Raw genomic sequence first — 21278 nt, forward strand, 5'->3', positions numbered from 1 at the left:
TATTAGCCTAGCTGGCTGCACGTTGGTACAGTAAGCTCTTTTTCTTTTGATATCTTTATTTTGTTCTTTGTTATATGGATATGTAGGCTTGCTGTATCAGCCTAGTTGATGTGGTCCATGCATATCCTGCTTGAGCTGGTGGGGCCATATTTGCCCATCTTGCTCCCGCTGCTAGGGATGCTTTAGCGGTTCCTAGCGTGCAGTTTCGTACCATTAACAGGAATAATTGTACGGTCTTTGGACTGTATGGACATTATACATTTGCAAAAACAACAATTGATGGACAGAATGAAGAACAATTTCATACATTCACCCCAGTACAGAGAACTGGGGTGGTGTGGAGTGCAAAAAAAACGATGGGTTTAGGCCCAGATCTCTGTACTGGGGTGAATGCATGACATTGTTCTGCATTCTGTCCATCAACTGTTATTTTTGCATTTGTCACCCCGAGTGGGATGTATGCTCAGACATGAGACCCATGCTCTCCACACCACTGGAGTCAAGCTATCCTGGCTGAAGACGGCTGATAGCCAGACACCGGTCCTAGGATGCTTGATTCCGGTCCAGGAAAGACATGGCTTGGCAGTTCGGGATGGACTGTTCCCATGAGGCACAGGGTCAAGGCTGATTTGCATATGGCCATGTCTGAACTGGGGTGGTGTGGAGTGCAAAAAAAACGATGGATTTAGGCCCAGATCTCTGTACTGGGGTGAATGTATGACATTGTTCTGCATTCTCATTATACATTAACAGCTTAAAAATGAAGCGTTATTTGGCTGTTATAAGAGAACGGGTGCCTTTTCCCAGATGGCACCTGTGATTGCTGATTTCTGCTGCGATCTTGTGAGATTAAGGGGATTCATTGCCAGCACTATGACAGGTTCACAGAAGTGCTCTGCGGTTTCTTGGAGTGTCGGCAGTGCTTTTAGAGGCATGGAGGATGTAGGTCCCTTGAGGGCTATACCTTCCATGGAGGAGTTAAACATCTTGATAGGTAAAGCTTTGCCGAAACATGACTGTCCTGTCCCTCCTAAATTTCCTCAGCTTGTGGAACCTGATGTGGTGGATCCAGCTGAGAATGGTGTGGAGAAGGGTAGAAGGGGGCATTTTCTCCATGGGGAAAAGCTGTCCACTTTGTTGCTCCATCTACGACAAAATTTCGCCCTTCTGGTTCTGCTCCAACTGTAGTTGAGAAGGAGGATGTTTTGCACAATATGATAGTGCTGAGCCTGAGTCAGTCCCACTCCATTTGGCCATTCATAAAGTACTTACTCCTGAATGGAGGGAGGTGGACAAGAACACTTTTTTTTGTTTTCTCTCTAAAACGTACACTGTGGAGAACTTAGCAGAGAAGTTTCCACCTATAGTTAAGGTGCGTAACAACATGGCTGAACTTGCAACCCACAGTAGTGTTATTTCGGGGGACTCCTTGCCTCCGTATGCATTGGCCAATAGGTAGAGACTGCTTTTAAGTGCTCTTATGCAGCTTCAAATTTTGGTATTCGTGTGCATACCTATTCTAATTATGCTGAGCAACTATTACTTAAGGATTTCCAATCCCTGGCTGATCAGTTGAAGGGTAGTGAGGATCCTTCTGCCATGTTGAGTGTGATGGAATAGGAGGTTTGATGTTAGTGAGACCTGTCGTTTGATAATCTGTGTGTCTCACTGGCTGCATCTGGAGCTTTAATGGTGGCATTGCGCAATCTTTTGATGCAGTATTGGAAGAATGGCCAGAATACCACTATGAAAAAATTGCCCTTTGATGGTACTAAATTGTTGGGCAGCAGTTAGAAGCTCAGGTCAAAAAGACTGCAGAGAACAAAACATTGCTGGCTGCTGTTGGTCTGCTTTCCAGTGTAGGGGGTTTGGTTCCAAGAAGGCCTTTCCTCCTCCTGCTAACGGGGCATATCAGGCCTTTTGAGGCTAGGGTCGTGGCCGAGACGCCCCAGTTGCTGATAAACCCTGGTTCCAGCTAGGAGTTGGTGTTTCCACCCACAGCCTTCTCCTAATGCATGACTATCAAGGTTTACCACCATTGGGTGGTCGGCTCCTGTTTTTCAGGTTGGTTTGTCAGCATTCTGTCCCAGATCAGTGGGCAGTCAAGTTGGTTTCAAAGGGTTTCCACCTAGAGTTTTCAGTCCTACCTCACACTTTCCTCAAGTCAACGCCTCTTCATCGGGATTTAGTGAAGTGTCAGGCTTTGTTGGACAGTACTCAAATATTGGTGGAAAAATCTGCTGTGGTTCCAGTTCCTACTCCAGAGAAAAGAGAAAGCTTTTATTCCATTCTCTTTTTGGTGCAGAAGCCATCAGGAGATTTTCAATCAGTGTTGGATTTGAAAGCCCTGAATTGGTTCCTGGTTCATCAGCCAATCAATATGGTCACCCTTCCATCAATCAGAGTACTTGCAGAGCGCGCTACTTACCCGTGAGGGCCTCAAGGCGCTGAGGGGAGGGGGGGGGGTGCTGCTACTGCTCGAAGAGCCAGATCTTGAGGAGTCTTCTGAAGACGAGTAGGTCTTGGGTCTGCCGTATGTGGGTAGGGAGGGTGTTTCAGGTCTTGGCGGCGAGGTAGGAGTAGGATCTACCTCCGGAAGTCGTTCGTTGGATGCGGGGGACAGCGGCGAGGGCGAGGCTGGCGGAGCGGAGCTGGTGGATGGGGGTGTAGAAGCTGAGTCTGCTGTTAAGGTTGGCAGGTCCGGCGTTGTGGAGTGCTTTGTGTGAGTGGGTGAGGAACTTGAAGGTGATCCTCTTGTCGACAGGGAGCCAGTGTAGGTCTCTTAGGTGGGGGGTGATGTGGCTGCAGTGGGGGACGATGACGATTAGTCGGGCGGAGGCGTTTTGGATTCGTTTTAGTCGTCGTAGGTGTTTGGCTGGAATTCCTGTGTAGAGTGCGTTGCCGTAGTCCAGTCTGCTGCTGACGAGGGCCTGTGTCATCGTTCTTCTTGTTTCGGTCGGGATCCACATGTAGACGCTGCGGAGCATGCGGAGGGTGTTGTAGCAGGAGGAGGAGACGGCGTTGACCTGCTTAGCCATGGAGAGGGAGGAGTCGAGGATGAATCATAGGTTGCGTGCATGGTCGATGGGTGTTTGTGCTGTTCCAGGTGGGCGGTCACCAGGAGTCATCCTAGGCTGAGGGGGTGGGTCCGAGGATGAGTACCTCCATCTTGTGCGAGTTCAGCTTCAGACGGTTGCTCCTCATCCAGTCGGCGATGGTTTTGGCGGTGTGTGGGTCCTTGGTGAGGGAGAGGATGAGCTGGGTGTCGTTGGCGTAGGGGATGATGTTGAGGTCGTGCTGGCGGGCCACTTGTGCGAGGGGTCATGTAGATGTTGAGGGATGAGCCCTGGGGGACCCCGCAGATGAAGACGGGGCTTTGGATCGGAAGGGTGGTAGGCGGATGCTCTGGGTTCTGCCGGAGAGGAAGGGCGTTGTCCAGTCAAGGGCCTTCTCTTGGATTTCGGCTTCTAGGAGGCGTGTCTTTAGAGTGCCATGGCAGACTGTGTTGAAGGCGGCCGACAGGTCCAGGAAGATGAGGGCTGATGTTTCGCTGTTGTCTAGTTGGCGCCTGATGTTGTCAGTGGCGGCGATGAGCGGTGCCTCTGTGCTGTGGTTTTGTCTGAATAGGGACTGGGACGGGTCCAGGATGTTGTTGTCTTCCAGGTGGTGGGCCAATTGCCTGTTGACGATTTTCTCAATGACCTTTGCCGGGAACGGGTGTAGGGAGATGGGCCGGAAGTTTTTGAGGTCCTTGGGGTCCGCCTTGGGCTTCTTGAGGAGGGCGTTGATTTTGGCGTGCTTCCAGTTTTTTGGGATTGTTGCTACTTCGAAGGAGATGTTGATGACCTTCCTTAGTTGGGGTGCGATGGCTGTGTCTGCTTTGTTGAATACGTGGTGTGGGCACGGGTCTGACAGAGATCCTAAGTGGATGGAGTTCATGACCTTGCGTGTCTTGTCGTCGTTGACGTTGGACCAGAAGGTTAGACGGATGGCGCTGGTGGTGTTCATAGGGGAGGTGGAGTCTGGCGTAGTCGGGCGGTTGTTGTGTTGAAGCTGTCGTGGATGTCAGCGATCTTGCGGTGGAAGAAGATGGCTAGTAAGTAGCAGAGTTCTTGTGAGGGCGGGATGTCGTTGGCGTTGGTGCTGGGGTTGGAGAGTTCCTGTATGATGCATGGCTGTCCGGTGTGCGTTCGTGGAGCCATATTTTCTCCAGTTTCCGGCATGCACGTTTGGAGGTCTGGAGCTCGTCGGTGAACCAGGTGGCTCTCTTGCTGGCGTGGCTGTTGAGGGTTTCTTGAGCGGGGCGAGGGTGTTGGCGTAGTCGTCGATCCACTGTCTGAGGTTGCGGGCTGCGACGTCTGGGTTGGTGGGGTCAGTGGGTGGGTTCTGGGCGAGGGTGGTGATCAGCCGGTCTACTCTGACTTTGCTCCAGCAGCGGCGAGGCAGCTGTTGGGTGCGGTGGTTTGTGGCTGGTTTCTTGAAGGTGAAATGAATGCAGCTGGGGTCGGTCCAGTGGAGTTCGGTGGTGTGGTCGAAGGTGACGTGGGTGCCTGTGGAGAAGATGGGGTCCAGCGTGTGGCCGGCGGCGTGGGTGGGTGCGGTGATGAGTTGTTTGAAGCCGAGGTTGGTGAGTTTGTCGATCAGGGTGGCGGAGTTGGCGTTGTTGTTGTTCTCGAGGTGAAAGTTCAGGTCCCCGAGGAGGATGTAGTCCGTGGAGGCAAGTGCGTGGGTGCTGGCGAGGTCGGCGATGGAGTCGCTGAACTGAGCCCGGGGTCTGGGGGGTCTGTAGATGAGTGTTCCTCTGAGGGTGGTGTTGGGGTCGGTGTGGATCCGGAAGTGCAGGTGTTCGGCGGTGTTGAGGGTGTCGTCTGCATGAGTGGCAACCTTGTGGGTGTACTTTTGGATGATGGCTATTCCTCCTCCGGTTCCATTGGCGCGATCCCTGTGGGTGATTTTGTAGCTGTCCGGGATGGCTATGGCGATTTCGGGCGCCGAGGAGTCGTTCCACCAGGTCTTGGTCAGGAAGGCAACGTCTAGGGAGGAGGTGTCGAGCAGATCCCAGAGCTCAACGGCGTGTTTGCATGCGGAGCGGGTGTTGAGGAGTATGCAGCGGAGGTAGATGGGTCCAGTCCTTGGAGGTTTGGTGGTTCTGTCGCAGGTGAAGCTGCAGGTGCGGCAGTAGAAGGGCCCGTGGGTCGGTTTTGGGGTGGCCTGGAAGCAGGTGTGGTTTCGGCCAGCGTGGAGCACGTGGAGGCTGCTGGCGTCGTATTGGAGTCTAGTGTTGTGGTGTTCGTGGGGTCCAGGAATTCTGGTGCTGGGCGCCATTTAAAGGGGGAGCTGGGAGGCGGGAGGCAGGGGATCGAATGGGCGCGAGGGCGGGACCGCAGGGGCAGCAGCGGCGGGAAAGAGAGCAGTGTGCACGGGGGGCGAGGAAAACAGTGCCCAGGAATGGGCAGCAAAACCAGGATGCAGGGCACAGGCGCTGGTGGAGCTGCAGCGGGGGCGGGGAGCGACCTACCTGGCAAGGTCAAGGGTCGCTCTCCTCACCGCGCAGCTGCCGCCATTTAATGGGGGAGCTGGGAGGGAGGAGCAGCTGGGAGGTGGGAGGCGGGAGGCAGGGGATTGAATGGACGCGGTGGAGCGGGTCTGCAGGGGCAGCAGCAGCGGCAAAGAGAGGAGAGGGCACAGGGAGCGAGGAAAACATCCACACCCAACTCAGACTTTGCAATTTCTAGTGACCAGGTTCTGCATGGAGAGCTGAGAGATGTTCCTCTCGGAGCAGAGATGCCTCGGTTAATTCTGCATCATCGGGAGCCCTTTATGTAGGGCCCTCTGCAAGAGTGCGAGTTGGCAACGCGATCTCGGAACCCCTCCACATAGGCAGGGGAACTCGCCAGGGGTGCCCCCTATCCCCTTACTATATGCATTAACGGCAGAGCCGTTGGCTTGCGCACTGAGAGAATACCAGGCCCCCACTACTGCCGCCACCGCCAGGAGTCAATCTGACCAGTCCACAGCGCCGCCGCCCCGGGACCACATCTCCCGGCAGGCTGAGCGGCGGCGCTGCTCTCTGACCCGACAGACGCGCCAGGAGGCGCCTACAAACAGCGCTCTGCTTGGCGGAGTGTGGGGGACATCTAAACTTACCTTTGGGAGAAGGGGGGAGGCGAAGAGGCCCCCACTACTGCCGCCACCGCCAGGAGTCAATCTGACCAGTCCACAGCGCCGCCGCCCCGGGACCACATCTCCCGGCAGGCTGAGCGGCGGCGCTGCTCTCTGACCCGACAGACGCGCCAGGAGGCGCCTACAAACAGCACTCTGCTCGGCGGAGCGCGGGGGACATCTAAACTTACCTTTGGGAGAAGGGGGGAGGCGAAGAGGCCCCCACTACTGCCGCCACCGCCAGGAGTCAATCTGACCAGTCCACAGCACCGCCGCCCCGGGACCACATCTCCCGGCAGGCTGAGCGGCGGCGCTGCTCTCTGACCCGACAGACGCACCAGGAGGCGCCTACAAACAGCGCTCTGCTACGCTCCGCGGGACGCGAGCGGGACGCCGAGCTAAGCCCGGGCAAAGGGCGGGCCCTCTGTGGCCCTCAGAGGCACGAAGAGGCCGGGTCGGGCCACCCCATTTGGATGCTACGAACTTGGAGGTACTGTATCTATTTACATCGATCCTGACATTGCACTGTTTTTAAATCATGTCCATCTGGGAGGAGCTGAATGCCCTGTGTGGGACGAATTACGCCCTGAATGTATCTACCCCCCCTATAGTGGGTAGAGATGCCGATGAGGTAAATGACATTGGAATAGAGAATACCGATAAAATGTGCACTAGTCCCTCACTACAACCCTCCAATCCGCCAATAATATTGCCAACTGAGGCGGTGAACAAAACACCCGACCCACCCCTGATTACTAAAATCAATGAGCTGGGAGACAGGTTGACCAGTATTGAAAACAAATTATCAAGGAACCCTATCTCAACTGAACCAACTGCCACACCCATTCCCCCTATTCTCCCCTGCATCAAAGAAAACTTCAAATCCACAACACCTATCAAAGCTCAAATTCTTGAACCCCTCATCTCTCCACTCAATCCAAGAGGCCGGAACATTATTTCTAACTCCGTATCTGCACCCCACAGACTACCCAGGCTTGCACATGAAAGCAGGAATTGGATCAACCTACCTCCAGATGTCGTAATTGGCCCGTTCGGATTAGCGATTAGCTGAACCTACACGTTGTCCTCCTTAACTTGGCTATATACGATAACGCCATTTTGAATGTTGCAGCGGCCATCTTAGACCATGAGCAGCCTCGTGGCCGACGTGCCCTTTAGTCCTTTGTCCGTTCCGCTGACCACTCTTGTCTGCCCAGCAACAGGCTATTTTTAGCACTGGTCAAGCCACACATGCGCAGTTCCCACTGACCCGTAAACCTTCAGGAATGTGCCGCTAACTGACCAGTGGGTTTGAAACCCTCCAATGAGCTGGCAGTATTCCAAAAGATGACCATATATGTCTCTAAAACTGTGTCTTTACTTGTGCCGCCTATCTTTTATTGCCCCAAAATTGTATATAAACGGGTAAACGGGGTCACACCGGTGTTCGGTGTGATACCTCTTGCATTACCGAAGGGTGCTGTTTGAGTGTACCACCACCCCATGGGGTTTTAATAAACTTGTTCTTTGCCTTTTACAGTTTCCGTGCCAACAGTTCTTGAGTGTAAGTGGGTAATCTCCGGAGCGTGTAGGCCTTGGGAACCCCGAAATACTTCAATTGGCGACCACGAAGTGACTCATCGGCGACTCGGATGCCCGAAGGAGAGGTCGTGACGAAGGCTTGGAAACCCGCCATGGGCGCGCGCTGCCACGAGTGACCCGAGTCTTGGCTGCCACGGTGTTTTTTCCTTTCCTTCCGATCTGACCTTCCAGGTGGCGCCGGTCTCCGACTGAGTCTTTGAAGTGTCTGCATCGCTGCGAAAGTGCCGTTTGGCTGATTTGGCTTATAAGACCTTGGCAGTTGGAACCTGGACATTTGAGAATTTGGTAAGCTTTGTGTTCGGTAAGGTAGTCTTCGGACGCTTACTGAAGTTCTGCGATTTGTGTTCGGTAAGGTAGTCTTCGGACGCTTACTGAAATTCTGTGATTTGTGATCGGTGAGGTAGTCTTTGGACGCTTGCCGAGTTCTAGGAACTTTGATTTGAGTTAGCTAACATTGTGAATTTGTGATCTTTGAACTTATATGTGTAGTGCACTTCACATAGGCAGGCATGTAGAGATGTTTCTCTAACTTTGTTTTTTCCTTTGAGCGGCACAATCGTGTGGAGAACTGTAAGTGCCATTTTTGTCTGGTGTCACGCTTTCGTGATACTTTTTGAACATGACTGTTTTCAGCACACTCCGAGGAATGTGTTGTTTTGGAGAAGGTACCTCAATTAGGTTAGCGGAATCACAGCCGGCTCCCCCAGAGGGAACACCAAATAGGGACATGTATATCAAATTCGGCCTTCCACCTATTATGTACAGTAAATTATGGCATAAGTACACCAAGGCCGATCCTGAATTGCAATGGCCCCTACACGGGTCGTACGATTTGAGTAAAATCCAATTTGTAGAGCAATGTATGTTTCAACGCAGGTCGAGACAAAACATGTTTGATTGCGTACGAATGTGGGAGAAAGCGGCGCGTGAGCGAATGAAGCGTGAGGTTGCCTTGGCGGACAAAGAGCAGCGCAAGGCTGCTCGGGATAAGGCTTTACAGCTTGAGGAAAAGGAGGCTCAGGAGAAGAAAGAAAGGGAGGAAAGGGAACGTAATTTGCAAACGACTGGTCAGTTTCCTATTCGCCGACCACTTTATCCTGTCCTTAATAATGAAATTGATGATTTTTCTTTGTTAGATCGGTCACCGCCTCCGTACGTTACGCCGACGGCTCCAGCTGTGGATTCTGATGATGGCGGACAGGATAAGTCGGGCAAGAAGGGCGTATCTGCTCTCAGGTTTACTGCGGATAGGTCCGCTCATTTACGCAGTTGGGCTCGTAAAGTGAATAAGCGTACTGTTACTCAGGATCAATTGATATCAGAAAAAACAGGGTGGACGGATCTTGAATTGATGTATTTTCTGTCTTCCTTGGCTGACGAGGTTGTGAGCGCATATCGTGACCTTTCTGATACGTTAGAGCCCAAAGTGTTGTCAGTATATCGTGAAAACTTGACTAAAGGTGATTTTGATCTTTCAGATGTTGATGACCTGTTTGCGCAATTGATCAAGCTGCGGGATGAGACAACTCGATTGCGGGAGGAGCGGAAAAGGAAACAAAAGGAGTCTGAATTGGAGCATGATGGGCAGGCTAAAGAGTGTTCTCTCCGTGGTTCAGATAAGAGTTCTGCGTTGCATGTTATGCCTATGCGTGAAGCTGCGCCTTTGTATGTTCCACCAAAAGGGGAAGGTACGGATGATGATAAGTTGTCGAAGGATGCGAAAGGGTATTTTGTGTATAATTGGGTATATACGCCATGGAATAGAGCAGATGTCATGGCATTGAAAAATTCTTTACCTGATCTTCGGAAGAATCCAGCGGCATTTTATGAAGGGGTGGAGGGGGCTATATCGTCTTGTGTGATGACTCTTGTAGACATAGATTTGTTTTTTGGGCTAATTCTACCACCCAATATGTGGAGGCAAATTCGTAAAACTAATGATGAAACGATTTTAGGGGGGACATGGAAAGAAATAAATGCTGCAGACTTAGATAGGGAACCAGCATGTAAGCCTTGTCAGCTAATACTAGATCTCCCAGCAGCTATCTTGCATAAATTAAAAACGCTTGTTCCCTCCAAAAAGATTGATTGGACCATGTTAACGTCGTGCAAACAGAAACCCGATGAAACGGTTTCAGATTTCTTTACGCGCTTCGAGGAGGCCTTTCATGATTACAGTGGTCAATCTTTAACAGATGATACGGGTCGGCATTTGTTTGTAGATAAGTATGTGGCTAATCTCCTACCAGAGATTGCAAAGCGATTGAAGTCGAGTGAAAGTTCCTGGGCCACGGCGACCCCTGCGTCCTTGTTAACTATGGCTCAGTACTATGAGCGGCAGGAAGTGGAGGCTAAAGAAAGTGTAGAGAAAAAGACGAAGGAATTGAAAACGAAGGTGATGTTGGCACAGGTTCGGGGAACACAGGGTAGAGGGAATGATAGAGGTAGACGAGGTGGAGGAAACGCATCGTATGGTCGTACGGATATTGCGGAGGATCAGTGTGCTTATTGTAAGGAGTTTGGGCATTGGGCCGAAGATTGTCCGGTACTTCGTGAACAGCGTAGTCAGCGTGGTCGAGGCAGTGGAAGGTCAAGAGGAGGTTATACTGGAACGAGAGGTGGCGGAGGTGATCGTAGACAGGTTGAGGAGAGGGGCCGTGGCCAGGACGAACGAAATACGTTTGATAGACGGAATCAATATCAGATTTTGGAAGGAGAGAATGTGGAACATCAGGATTACGTGCATGCATAGGATTGCGTAGGATGGGGTAAGGAATCAGTTGAAGTGCCAGTAGATCAGCAAGGTCCATATGTAACAGCGGGTATTTTGGGTTCTACTGATCAATTTCTAGTCGACACCGGAGCTACTCGTAGCGCGCTGTCGGAAAACTTGGTTCCGAGGGCTCCCCTGTCTGGCAAAATGATTACGTGTGTAGGGTTTGATGGCACACCCTCCCCCAGCCTATTGTCCAAGCCCCTTGCACTATGCATTGACAAATACTTTAGTTTTGGGCAATTTTTGTTATCACCTCATACCCCAGACAATATCCTGGGCATTGATTTGCTTAAATATTTCCGAGCGACGATACGCTGCGCTCCAGAGGGAGTGCGGGTTATCCTGAACGACAACTACCCTGACCCTGATGATTGCCCTGACCCTGACAGATTTTATGCCATTTTCGATATTCCTGCTTTGGCCTCTCTGCCGCACACGTTGTGGGCGACATCAGATACGGATGTGGGAGAGATGCGCATTCCACCAATACACATTACTGTTAAGGAGGGGGCCCCTCTACCACGAGTACCACAGTATAAGATCTCGAAGGAAGGTGAAATTGCATTGACACATATTGTTCAGGATTTGATTTCTGCAGGGGTGGTGGAGGAGGTCCCTTATAATGTCTGTAACAGCCCTATTCTACCGATTCTTAAGAGAGACTCAGATGGCAAGATCTATCGGTTTATTATTGATTTGCGTGAAATAAATAAAATTGTCATTCCCCAATACCCAGTGGTGTCCGATATCACGACTTTGCTTACTTTGGTTCCACCGACGGCCACCACCTTTAGCGTTATTGACTTAAAGAATGCGTTCTTTTCCATTCCTGTTCACCCAGATAGTAGATATCTGTTTGGTTTTACGCTCAATAATAAATCGTATAGATTTTGTCGTGTTCCCCAAGGATATACTGAAAGCCCTAGCATCTACAGCCAGGCTTTGAAACGACAACTAGATTCCTTTAAATTGCAGTCTGGCGTTGCGCTCATCCAGTACGTGGATGACCTTTTGCTTGCCGCCGACTCCTATGCAGATTGTGAACAGAGTACACTTGCATTACTTTCCTTTTTGGCACAACATAATCACAAGGTTTCCAAGAAAAAGCTTCAATACTGTAGACCCCAGGTGACCTACCTCGGTCATCTGTTGTCTAAGGAGGGGCGGGCATTAACATCTGATCGAATTCAAGCAATTTTAGATACACCAGTCCCCCGCACGCAGAGAGATGTGCGTGCCTTTATAGGGTTGACATCCTTTTGTAGACAATGGATCATGGGTTTTTCACATATCATAAAACCTTTGCTAGCATTACTGTCCAAAGCTACACCGATGCCTCTTGAGTGGACAGACGAATGTCAGAAAGCTTTTGAACAGTTGAGACAGGCCCTTTGTTCCGCACCCGTGTTAGGAACACCAGACTACACGAAACTTTTCACATTATACGTGCACGAGAATGATGGGTGTGCGTTGTCAGTGCTAGTGCAGTTACACGGGGATAAGCAGAGACCATGTGCATACTTCTCTGCCATTTTGGATCCTGTAGCACGAGGGCTGCCTGGGTGTTTTCGAGCAGTAGCGGCAACAGCAGTAGCCATACGACAGAGTGAGGGCATAGTGTTATCACACAAATTGTTGGTGTTAGTTCCTCATGCAGTAGATGCCCTGTTAAACCAAACAAAGACCCAATACCTCACGAGTGCACGACTTACAGGATACGAGCTGACACTCTTAGCGCCACATATAACATTGAAAAGATGCGCTACTTTGAACCCCGCGACTTTATTGCCCTATCCGGCCGAGGAGGGTCAGGAAGAAAAACATCACAACTGTGTTTTCCTGACTGAGGAACAGACAAAGGGTCGTGTTGACTTACAGGATGTGCCACTTCCTGATGTGGATGGGGAACTGTGGGTTGATGGATCGTGTTTGAGGCTGCCAGATGGTACGACTTCCGCAGCATATGCGATCACGACTCTTAAGACGGTGGTCGAAACAGCTAGAATACCACAAAAATCGGCTCAGGCAGCAGAGCTGATAGCTTTAACAAGAGCCTGCGAATTGAGTGCTGGCCTATGTGTGAACATATACACGGACAGCCGGTATGCCTTTGGAGTGGCCCATGACTTCGGGCTTCTCTGGAGGGAACGCGGGTTCCTGACGTCACATGGGGAGCACATTATGCACGGAGAGCTAGTGCATGATCTCCTGAATGCGTTGCTCAGCCCTAAAAAAGTAGCGATAGTAAAGTGCAGTGCCCATAAGAAGATTACGGATAAAGTGGGTCAAGGAAATGCCTTTGCAGACAGCATAGCAAGGCAGACGGCTATGTCCCGAACTAGCTCCCCTATGTACGTGGTACAATCACAGGCTGAGAGATGGAGTGACGCTAGAGCAGAGATACGGGATATTCAAAAATCAGCTACAGAATCTGAACTTGCGGCTTGGGCAGCAGATGGGGTACTAGATGACGAAGGTTGTTGGAGAAGCAAAGACATGGAGAAGTGGAAATTGCCTGCGGCTTACTTACAGGCGATGGTCCAGATGACTCATGGACTGGCCCATGTCGGAGCCCTTGCAATCACTCGTCTTTTAACACGAGTTTGGGAACATCCGGAGATTGCAAATACTGCAAAGAGAGTAGTGCAGACCTGCCTGGTGTGTTTGCAACACAATCCTGGGAAGGGGACCCATACTCCGAAAGGAGGGTTCGTTCCACCTTCTGCACCGTTTGAAGTGCTTCAAATGGATTACATCCAACTCGAGCGCTGCAATAACCTGAAGTACGTTCTAGTGGTGGTGTGTGCTTTTAGCAAATGGGTTGAGGCCTACCCCACGAAAGACAATACGGCTTTGACAACAGCTAAGGTGTTGCTTAAGGAATTCTTTCCTCGCTTTGGAGTTTGCAAGTTTTTGTGGAGCGATAATGGGCCCCATTTTGTTGGAAAGATTGTGGAATATGTACTGAAGGGGTTAGGGATTCAGCAAAAGTTCCACGCTGTATTCCACCCTCAGTCAGCAGGTTTGGTCGAGCGGTACAATGCCACGTTGAAGCTTAAGCTGGCCAAAATTGTGGCGTCTACATCGTTGAAGTGGCCAGATGCGTTGCCGCTAGCACTACTATCTCTCAGATCAGTACCCCACTCACGAACCGGCCTTACGCCCTATGAGGTGGTGTTTGGCCGCCCTATGAATATCTGGGGGGTGCCCAAGCCGCGATTAATACATGATGTGCCTTGTGTTATGATGAATGATTATTTGGCACGATTAACAAATGATTTGCTCTCTATTCATCAACAGGTTCGAGAAGCGCTCCCTGATAACTCCGCTGGAGAGGGCCACGATCTTCGTCCTGGGGACCATGTAATGGTCCGTTCGTTTGAAAGAGCAAGCAGTCTGGAGCCCAGGTGGAAGGGCCCTGAGCAGGTCCTCCTGGCAACCCGAACCGCAGTACGAGTGACGAACAGGAAGCGGTGGGTGCATTCGACACATTGTCGCCGTGTCTCTCCGGATCTGGTGACTCCTGCTGTGTTGACTGATTATAAAGAGATCTTGGAGAAAGAAAAGAGCCCAGCTCTGACGTCGGCCGAAGTGGAGGGAGCCTTCCCGGACCAATCTGCTACCGGAAGAGAGCGCTACGATCTGCGTCCACGATAAGAAGATTTTTGTTCTTTTTGTTAATGACTGGTTGGTTACCGCTCCAGGTTTGTGAAACGGAAACCGGGAATTCCAAGGGGGGGGGATCAGTTCTGCCAGAGTAGCGACACCCGTCTTGGCCCGGAGAAGAAAACAACGGCTACCTCGGAGTTCAGCACCGCATTTTTCCTTTTTTTTAGGTATACACGCACGTGTATCTGAGACAATCTGTGAACAATTTGTGAACAATTTGTGCCACTTGAGACTTTGCACAAACTTTCTTGAACTATGGCATCAACGGCATCCCGTGATAAGAAAATATTGGGTGCCTTTCTCTTTGTTCTAACTATTGTGGTGATAGCTGTTATGGCCTGGGTAGTCGAACTTGTGGTGCCTGTACGTGAACATTTGCTGCCGACTACCCCGGCACCGTCTGAACACTTTCATTTTACATTGCCTTTCCATGAAGAGCGCCATCGCCAAACGTACTTAAATAACAGCTTCATTCAGATTCTTCACCACACGCATAATATGACCAATACCTCTAATTGCTGGGTGTGTGGAATGTTGCCTGGGCACCAGAAGAGAGGGGGCACCCCACTTATTCCACTCCCGTTTTCACACAATGGGTCATGCAATGCCTGGTACACCCTCCTCTTTACTCTGAGATGGCCAACTAAAGGGGGGGTGCTTTTCCGTTTGAATAAAGTATGTTCTCATGACAAGGATGGGTTTCCCCGGGCTGAGGGCACACGTTTTGAATGGGAAGAATACAGGCCTGACAATGTATCTGCTCCACGTGTATATAGCAATCAGCGAAATGTGAATGTATCCAGTGCTCATGTCATAAATGTCATTGCCACAAAAGCCGATTTATGCATTAGAAACAAGGGTACGATTGCGGTGGGGAAAAGCGAATGTAATATTACTCTCATGTTTGATAGCCCGAATGGCATTTCATTTGTTGCATCTCGAAACACCTACTTTATCTGTGGAACGAAGGGGTACCATCAGCTTCCAGTGGGGTGGTTGGGCACGTGCTATGTATCGTTTGTGCTACCTCCTGTATTCATTGCCCCTCCAATGTACCACAACGATTACACTTTGTACCACGATTTCGTTTTGAACAGGGTTAAACGAACTGTTGCCCTAGAGGACATTGATCAAACGGACACTACGTTACAACAGTATGTGGATTTTAATCTGGGACTATTTTCCTTTGTGGGGGCTGCATTGAACAGCCGGAAAATAAGACGGCTGACACGCGTTGTTGAGGCTGTTGCGAATGACACCGCCGTTGCCCTGGGGAATATTACTGAGGAACTACAGATTTCTAGAATTGTTACCCTCCAAAATCGGATGGTTTTGGACGTGGTTTTGGCAGATCGTGGGGGAGCATGTAGAATTATCGGAAGCAGCTGTTGTGTTTATGTCCCGGATAATTCTCCCTCTGTGTATGATGCTATTTCCAAGCTGCATAAAATAGCTGCCGAAATACACCCGGACAATGGAACTTGGACACTTTCTGGATGGTTCTGGTCCATGATTGCAACTTGGGGCTGGAAACTGTTGACAATTCTCTGTATACTTGTGGGAGTAATGTTCTTTTTATGCTTGTGTATTCAATGTGGCCCTGCCTTATGTTCAATGTGTCTATCAGCTTGCTTGCCATCGAGGCGGGCTCTTGCCCATGACAAAATAATGCTACACAAAGAGGTGACACAAATTATGTTAATAGACATCGAGGACGAACATCCAGACTATGTTCATTATGAGGTAGATTCAGCTAAACGCTAAAAGGGTCGTCTGTCGTAATTGGCCCGTTCGGATTAGCTGAACCTACACGTTGTCCTCCTTAACTTGGCTATATACGATAACGCCATTTTGAATGTTGCAGCGGCCATCTTAGACCATGAGCGGCCTCGTGGCCGACGTGCCCTTTAGTCCTTTGTCCGTTCCGCTGACCACTCTTGTCTGCCCAGCAACAGGCTATTTTTAGCACTGGTCAAGCCACACATGCGCAGTTCCCACTGACCCGTAAACCTTCAGGAATGTGCCGCTAACTGACCAGTGAGTTTGAAACCCTCCAATGAGCTGGCAGTATTCCAAAAGATGACCATATATGTCTCTAAAACTGTGTCTTTACTTGTGCCGCCTATCTTTTATTGCTCCAAAATTGTATATAAACGGGGTCACACCGGTGTTCGGTGTGATACCTCTTGCATTACCGAAGGGTGCTGTTTGAGTGTACCACCACCCCATGGGGTTTTAATAAACTTGTTCTTTGCCTTTTACAGTTTCCGTGCCAACAGTTCTTGAGTGTAAGTGGGTAATCTCCGGAGCGTGTAGGCCTTGGGAACCCCGAAATACTTCACAGAAGCTGCCCCCTTCGTGACTGTTCTTTCTGGGGTCCCTGCACCTATTCAGGGCAAATTTGAATCTCATCTGGACTTGGTAAATAAAACCATCTCCTGGCTAAAACACCACAGACCTTTGCCACCTGCTTTAGATGGCGGCATATTGAGGGTCAGGAGGGTGGGGTGGCTTGGTACGTCGTCCAAAGACATCCCGAGCGACCTTATTTTAATTAAATTCAAAACTACGAACATTGTCCCCTATTTGCGATTCTCCCAACCCAAAGAGGGAGATGGTCCCATTCACATTTGGGACTTGTACGATTTTTATCCCGGCCCCCGACCCTACCCGTCCCTAAGGCAAGCTAGAAATAGATACTGAGTCTTGATGGTAATTAGCTCTAAGAAAACCCCTGTACTGTGATTTTATTTTTTTAAGCATGTATTGTGATTTTAAGGTGGATTAATTGCAATGTTTATTTTATGTATACTTTTATGATTTCTATATGGAATCGAAATAAAGTTATTTGATTGATTGATTGATTGAATACCACGGACACGAGGGCATACGTTTCCCGACCTACAAAATAGTAGTGTCCTTGTATGCAGAAGATACGCTGTTATATGCGCATGACCCCGCAACGACTCTACCCCCGCTTCTGAGAGAGGTTGTACGCTTTGGTGCGCTCTCTGGCCTTAAACTCAACTGGGCAAAATCCGTTGTGCTACCGCTGACGCCTGTGACCAGACAGGTGGAGACGGAGTACCCTCTACTGTGGACCGAAGACCCGATCAGGTACCACGGTAGAGCGGTCAGCAAGTTGGAAGATGATATAGCGCTCTGCAGCAAATTGCCTCTCACGCTCATGGGCCGCATAGCCGTTATGAAAATGGTGGTACTACCGCGGTTCTTGTTCCTCTTCAACGCCCTCCCAATAGTGTTATCTAAGGCTTTTTTTCAACGGCTGACGAGTCTCATGATTAGTTTAGCATGGGCGGGAAAGCAGCCGAGAGTCAAGTGGGCGACACTTACTTTGCCCTACAACATGGGAGGCTTGGCGGCCCCAGACCTTGAACTTTATTACAGAACAGCTCAAGCGTCACACCTTCACACCTGGATACATGGAGACAGGATGAACCGGCATATCCACATGGAGCGACTATTCGCGCACCCACGGCCTCTCCCAGCCACGATTTGCATGCCGCTGGATCTTCGAACAGGAGTATTGGACTCCATTACTGTTACAAACCACGCATGGCATTCGCTCCTGCAACGGCAGGTAGGAGCGCTACTATACTCTCCAGAGATGCCGCTGGAATGGATGCTCTGGCTCTCGCCCATGGTCGAGAAGGGGTCACCAGAGAGCTGGCGAAACTAGGTCTTAGTAGAGCGGGCGATCTGTTTCAGGATGGCGTGGCTAAGGATTGGGATCAGGTGCAAGGGGATTGCAGTGAGACCCCTCTGCTGCAACGCTTCCAATTGCACAGGACGCGGAGCGCTCTCTCGGAGCTACTCGGTCCGGATATGGCAGAACCCCAGATGTCCTTGAACTGACATATATCATCAAAAACAAGGAGCCCCGGAAGCTCCTCACGAATCTCTACAGAGTGGTAAGGTCGCAAGGAGAGCACCAGCTTATGAAAGCGAGACTAGCTTGGCAGAGAGACCTGGAAACTACGTTAGATGATGCGACTTGGCGGTACTGCTGTGACGGCACAAAACGGTTATTGCTTAATGGTAAGCACAGACTGATCCACTTTAAGTTCCTGCAGAGGGTGTACTACACCCCGGAGAACCTCTATAGATACGGCCTGTAGCAAACGGCACAATGTGAACGCTGTCACGCTGCCGACGCACACTTGCTGCACTTGGCATGGATCTGCCCAGGTATACAGTCATTCTGGTGTGATATCTTTTTGGAAATGAGTAAAATCCTAGAAGTAGACATGTCCCTGGACCCGGGCTTGGCGCTCATTGGTAATTCCAGGCGGCTCCCGGTCGCGCTTCGCAGACTCACGGATATGGGGATGTTAATGGCTAGAAGAGTAGTAGCTCATTGTTGGATGAGAGGGCCGCTCCCAACCAAAACTAGATGGGCGCGAGACATGTTATATTGAAGCACACAAGCAGAACACTATAGTGAATTGCTGCCCCCCAAAAGCCGCCCTAAAAATTTTTAGGCACTGTACCAAACTTTCAACCTAACTTGAGTGGATAGACCACTCAACCCCTGCGCAATTTCATAATATTATAATGTCTTTTTTCATCAGATTCAAGTTTCAAAAACATGCGGATGTACAAAACAATCACTTTGCATTTCATGTGGAAGTGTAATGACAACATCATGCACTGATAAACCTAAAAACTCCACCACCTCACCACAAGAGTGAATGTGTTAACCAATGCGTAATACTCACAACAGAACCAAGAAATTGATGTTCCTGCAAACATAAATTCTGACTATGAATAACTGCCGAGTTCATGTACCAACATCCTGAGACCAATGAAACACCTAACGAAGCTTCCTCTTACCTCGATTCTTTTTGAATGGAAACCACCGCGTTTCCGTATCTATTCAAATATACCACCTACAAAAAATATATAAAACCATCCTTAGCTTCATGTTACTAGTTTAGATACGTTTCTAACGCTATCTCTCCAGGACGCCACTCCTTACCTCAAGGCTAATCACCAGCTCCGTCGTCTGCTTCCTGCCGATTACAAACTCAACACCGGGCTTTCCGGGTTTAAAACGCGTCATCCTCCGGGTTAAACTAACAACAGTAAAAACGGACTGGACCGGGTCACTAGGAAGCGCCATTTTGGAACGGTCTCTAAACGAAACAGGGATGAACCTCCTGGCCGGAAAATAAACGAGGGTAAAGATCCAATGGTGATCACGAGTTCACAGCAGTGAACGAACTAAACAGAGTCACTAGGTAACGCCATGTACAAACGATGACTGAACAAAACAAAACCTCCTGACCGGTAGACCACTAACGCGCACAAATGAAAAGTGAAGATCAAGAAATGATCAGGTGCTCAAAAATAAAAATACATGGAAATACATAGAGTGGGTTTCAATTCAAATTCAAAAAATATATAATAACAGTGCATTATTTACATTTCACTTAACTTTCAGAAACACATGTATTGTGTATTTTATCAGATATACTCATGCTAAAGAGAGGCTTGCCAAAACCTCTACATGCCTCTCGCCTGGCTAACAGTGTCTTTATTACAGAAAACATGTATAGTCTATTTTTTCATTTAAACCTTTTGGTTCCTGAGTCCCTAGGAACCTGATCCAAAATATCTCTCTTTGTAGGAGGGATCTGGTGAGATCCACTCCTTCTTGGAGTTCAGTTTTCTCCAAAACTGAAAACTGTAGCTGGGAGATGTTATGCCTATTTTCTGACCAGTGTTTAGCTAAATTGCTTTTAATGTTGACATTCCTGATAGTACTCTTGTGCTCAGATATTCTTGTTTTTAGTTTTCTTTCCGTTTTCCCCACGTACAATTTGCCACATGGACATTTGATGTAGTAGATCACACTTTTAGAGTTGCAATCACTGTCATGGTGTAGATCAATGGTTTTTCCTGTCTGGGGGTGATGTAAAGTATTCCCACCTATCACATTGTGACAGTGCACACAGTTCATACATCTTTTCATCCCTTTATGTGATTGTCTCTTTTTAATTATGGGTGTCTTCAGCAGCTCCTTTAAGTTTTTTGATCTTTTATATGCAAACATTGGTTTTTGCGAAAAAATACCTCCAAAGTCTGGTTCATGTTGAAGTAGTTCCCAATGTCTTGTTATTATATTTTTGATTTTTGATGAACTTGTAGAGTATTTTGAAACAAACACCTGTCTTTCCAGAATCTTCTTCGGTTTCTTTTCCAGGAGATTCTCCCTACTGAACGTAACAATCTTATCTTTTGTTTTCCTCAGCACACTCTCTGGGTAACCTCTGGATGCATATTTTCCTTCTTGTATATCCAAATGTTTTTCCAGAGTCGCAGACTCTGAACAAATCCGTTTTATCCTCATATATTGTGACAAGGGCAAATTCATTTTTAAATTCTGAGGGTGAAAACTCTGAAACAATAGAGAATTGTTGACATCTGTCTCTTTCCGAAACACTTCAGTTTGTAATGTTCCTTGTTTTAAGGTCAATAATACATCCAAAAATGCTATTTCATGGTCACTGATGGTGTGAGTGAATTTGATTTGATCCACATGGGTATTTAAAGTCAAGATTTTTTGTTCCAACATTTCTCTGTTGCCTGACCATAATACAAAAATATCATCTATAAATCTTTGATATATCAAGCTGTGGTCTCGCCATTCTTTGTCCGAGTAAATGTAGTCTGCTTCAAATTTAGCCATGTACGTATTGGCATATGCGGGGGCCCCCGCAAATCCCATTGATGTACCATTCTGTTGCAAGAAAAAAAATGTTGTCCCATTGAAAATAGCTATGGTACAAGCAGAAATGCAGCAATTCTAAAATGAAAGATTTTTCTGCTCTAATAGTTTCAAGCCCCAACAGCGCCCATTCCACAGCTTCCAATCCTGCTTGGTGAGGTATCGAAGTATAAAGAGATTTTACATCTATAGTACAGAGTAATAGGTCTTGTGTTATAGTAGTGTTCTTCAATTTTTGTAAAAAATGGTTGGTATCTTTTGTGTAGGATGGCCACTCTTGAACAAATTGCTGTAAAAAAGTATCTATGTACTGCCCCA

At 48.9% G+C, this 21278-nt stretch overlaps 1 protein-coding gene across 1 annotated transcript in view; it reads left to right on the forward strand.

Annotated features, from left to right (window-relative positions):
- The window catches only part of LOC147722670 (cadherin-9-like), a 976253-nt gene that overhangs the window by 727591 nt on the left and 227384 nt on the right, over nt 1-21278 (forward strand). The window lies entirely within an intron of this gene.

This window comes from Lissotriton vulgaris, chromosome 4_1, assembly GCF_964263255.1.
Source record: "Lissotriton vulgaris chromosome 4_1, aLisVul1.2, whole genome shotgun sequence".
Lineage (NCBI taxonomy): Eukaryota > Metazoa > Chordata > Amphibia > Caudata > Salamandridae > Lissotriton > Lissotriton vulgaris.